Source organism: Mastomys coucha, unplaced genomic scaffold, assembly GCF_008632895.1.
Source record: "Mastomys coucha isolate ucsf_1 unplaced genomic scaffold, UCSF_Mcou_1 pScaffold4, whole genome shotgun sequence".
In the NCBI taxonomy this organism is placed as follows: Eukaryota; Metazoa; Chordata; class Mammalia; order Rodentia; family Muridae; genus Mastomys; species Mastomys coucha.
In genome coordinates, this window is record NW_022196910.1 from 4,641,659 (window position 1) to 4,645,687 (window position 4,029).

Below are 4,029 nucleotides of genomic sequence, written 5' to 3' on the forward strand. Positions count from 1 at the left end.
GATACTCTGTCGTGCTTGCAGACAGGACCCTAGCATAACTGTCCTCTGAGAGGCTCTACCTAGCAACTGACTGAAACTGATGCAGACACCCACAGCCGAACATTGGATAGAGGTCGCGGACCCTTAAGGAAGAGCTGGAGGAATGTTTGTAGACCCCGAAGGTGATAGGAACCCTACAGAAAGACCAACAGTGTCAACTTAGCTGGATCTTTGGGAGCTCTCAGAGACTGAGCCACCACCCTAAGAGCATACATGGACTGAACCGAGGCCCCTGGCATACATGTAGCAGAGGACTGTCTTTTCTGGCCTCAGTGGGAGGGGATGCACCAAATCCTGCAGTGATAGCCAGGGGGACCCACCATCTCAGAGGTGAAAGGAGGATGGAGGAGGGTCTCTATTATGGGTAAGCAGAAGGGAGTAGCATTTGGGATGTAAATTAATTAATTAATTAAAAATTATAGCAATGTTGGCTAATATTTCAAAGCCCATCATTTTTCTTTATATAACAATGTCATCAATCCTGCTTGAAATAAAAACATTTAGTAGGATAGAGAGAGGGAGAGGTAGACAGAGAGACAGATACACAGAGAAAGACAGAGACAGAAAATTCAGTTTTAAATATTTTTTATTAATGTATTTATTCACTTTACTTCTCAATATCAGCCCCTCTCCACCCAGTATCCCCTCATTCCGATCCTTCTCTCATTCCACCCTCCACCCTCACACCACCTTCCCACCCTCACTCCCTTCAGCCTACTCCACCCACCAGGACAACATCAATTTACTGCAGTACTAGGTGTATCCACTCCCACTGAGGCCAGACAAGGCACCCAGTTAGGGGACCATGATCCATGGCAGATAGGCATGCAATAGGTTTAGGGACAGTCTCTGTTCCTGTGGTTGGGGATGTGCACAACAGCCAAGCTGCACATCTGCTACCTAAGTGCAGAGAGCCTAGTTCCAGTCCATGCTTGCTCATTGGTTGGTGATTCAGATGCTGGGACCCTCCTCCCCCAAATATCTAGTTTAGTTGACTTTGTTGGTCTTCGTGTGGAGTCCCTGTCCTCTTCGGGTTCCTCAATTCTTCCCCCGACTCTTCCATAAGACTCCCTAAGCTCCAACCGATGTTTGGGTGTGGAGCTCAGTATCTCTTTCCGTTGGCTGCTGGGTGGGGTCTCTCAGAGGATAGTTTTGCTAGGCCCCTGTCTGTAAGCATAACAGAGTATCATTATTAATGTCAGGAATTGGTTCTCTCCCATCGATTGAGTCTCATCGATTGGCAGTCATTAGTTGGCCATTAGCTCTGTCTCTGCTCTATCTTTGTCCCTGCATGTCCTGTAGACAGGACACATTTTGGGCCGAAGGTTTAGTGGGTGGGTTGCTAACCTTATTCCTCCCCTCGGAGTCCTTCCTGGCTTCAGGAAGTGACCAATTCAGGATCCATATTTTCCCTACCCACCAGGAGTTTGAGCTACAGTCACTTCCATAGGCCCTCAGGGGCCTCCTTCCATCCCAGGTCTCTCAAATGTCCTAGTGATTGCCTCCTCACCCCCATTCTCACTGCCGATTTCCATTCTCTCTCCCCTGTTCTCACTACATCTCCTTCCCTACCCACCTCACTCCATTCTCATCCCCACTCCCACTCTATTCCTTCCATCCAGCTACCTCCATTATCTATTTATTTATCTTTCTGAAGAAGATTCAACTATCCTCCCTTGGGCCCTTCTTTTTATTTGGCTTCTTTGGATCTATTCATTATAACATGGTTAACTTGTATTTATGGCTAATACCCACTTATAATTTAGTACATACCATACATGTCCTTTTGGGTTTGGGTTACCTCACTAAGGATGATATTTCCTAGTTCTATCCATTTGCCTGCAAAATTCATGATGTCCTCATTTTTAATAGCTGAGTAGTATTCCATTGTGTAAATTTTTCTTTATCCATACTTCAGTTGAGGGACATCTAGGTTGTTTCCAGTTTCTGGCTATTGTGACTAAAGCTGTGTCTTAGTTAGGGTTTTCCTTATGTGAACAGACACTATGACCAAAGTCCTTATGCAGGACAACATTTAATTAGAGGTGGCTTCTAGGTTCAGAGGTTCAGTGCATTAACATCAAGGTGGGAGCAGGGCAGCGTCCAGGCAGGCATGGCGTCAGAGGAGCTGAGAGTTCTACATCTTGATATGAAGACTGCTACGAGAAGATTGGCATGGCAGCCAGGAGGAGGGTCTCCAAACCCAACAACCAGATCAGAAACTCTCTCTCAACCTGTAGCCTGACTATGATATTCATTCCTCAACAGGGCTACCTTGTCTGGCCTCAGTGGGAGAGGATGCACCTAATCTAGCAGTGACTTGATGAGCCAGAGCTGGGTGATACCCAGGAGGGGAGCCCACATCCTCAGAGGACAAGGGGGTGGGGAGATAAGGGGAAGGATTCTGTAGCAGGGGGCTGGAAAGGGAGCAGCGTTTGGGGTGCAAATAAATAAGTAAATTTAAGTTTTAAAAATCACTTTCTTATGTAGCAGCAAAAAGAGGAAAAAAGATGTCGTCCTCAGCACCCATTAACTGCCATAGTCACTGGTAGGGCTAACTCTCATAGGCTCCCCTTCCATTCAAAATGAGATAGAAGCAACATCATTTTTCTGACCACAGCAGGTTTTTCTCTCTGGGCCCTTTCAGACTGCATATCCATCCTGTGGTGCATGTCACAGTAGGCTTTCTCACTGCCGTGTTTTGGCAGGATGTGGACCATGGCAAGTAGGTCTATTTGCTCTGGATGTTTTTAGGCTCTGCTGAAATGTAAGCCTTTCTGGTGTATTTTTTTCCTTATGTGGAAACTCTAGCATTATTTATTTATTGTATGTATTTGTGAGTGTGTGACCATAGAGTCTAAACAGTACATACAGGTAAACACACTCAAGTACACTCCAAGGCCACACATGGAGACCAGATGAGGACTCCAAGTGTCCCAACGTCTCTTATTCCCTTAAGATGGGGTCTCTTGCTGAGCCTGGAGGTAAGCAGACTAACAGTAAACTGAGCCATTCAGTCTCTAGACCCCTCAGCACTGAGGTTTCAGGCACACATGCTGGCTGTGGCTTCTCGTATGAGTGCTGGGGATCTGAACTGAGTGCACATCGGTATGGTGCACAAGTGTACATCAGATGTCCTCACCAATTGACCTATCCCCCAGCCTCTGAAAAGTCTCTCCCTTAGATCCAAAAACACTGTTGGGAAATGACTTTTCCAAGTTTTCGCTTTACCTTTGGTGTTAGTTACTTCTCTCATTACTATGACCAGATGCCTAATAGAAGCAGCTTAAGGGAGGGAAGATGTGTTTTGGTTCACAAGGCAGGGGATGCAGTCCTTCACAAGCTGGGAGGCTGTGGTGGCCTCACAGGGCAGGGGGCTGCTTGTTTGCATCGCAGTGGACGGAATAGGACTCAGGGGTGCAGAAGGCCCTTTTCTCTTCTCACTTCTTGTTTTCTCAGTCTGAGACTCCAGCTAGTAGGACGATGCTGCCCATGCTCAGAGCAGGACATACCTGCTTTAGTGGGTTTTGTTTCAATCAAGTTGACAATCAGAATCAACTGCTACATTTTAGGATGTAATTTTACTTGTCTGAGGAAGGAATGCAGTTTGCTCCAAAGTATCAATTTGCCTTAGCATCATACATCCGATTGCAATTTTTCCATATTTATTTATTTAGAGTGGTAGGGTGGCACAGCGTAAGAGTGGAGGTCAGAAGAGAGTTCTAGGAATCCAGTGTTGAATTCTACTTATTGAAGCCAAATCTTGCCTGTTGTTTGTGTGGCTGTGAAAGACTGGAAGATTTAGAAATTTGGGAAAAAGCATGCTAATGAAAAGGGAAGTGTATTAGTAGAAATGTATGTATACTGTATAACCTTTACTCAAAGGACATAGAAGGTCTCTGCAATGAGCCAAGAATGTAGGCTAGCCAGTTTCAGAAACCTGTTGGCCACAAAGGCTCCCCCTAGTTAGGTCCAAGAACAAAAGGCAGG

The 4,029-nt window shown here is 45.8% G+C and overlaps 1 long non-coding RNA gene across 1 annotated transcript in view; it reads right to left on the reverse strand.

Moving 5' to 3' along the window:
* Positions 1-607: 607 nt before the first annotated feature.
* The window catches only part of LOC116075766, a 28,420-nt gene continuing 24,998 nt past the window's right edge, over positions 608-4,029 (reverse strand). Inside the window, exon 3 of the long non-coding RNA XR_004112713.1 lies at positions 608-1,206. This is a non-coding gene — a long non-coding RNA (uncharacterized LOC116075766). The remainder of the gene's footprint in view (positions 1,207-4,029) is intronic.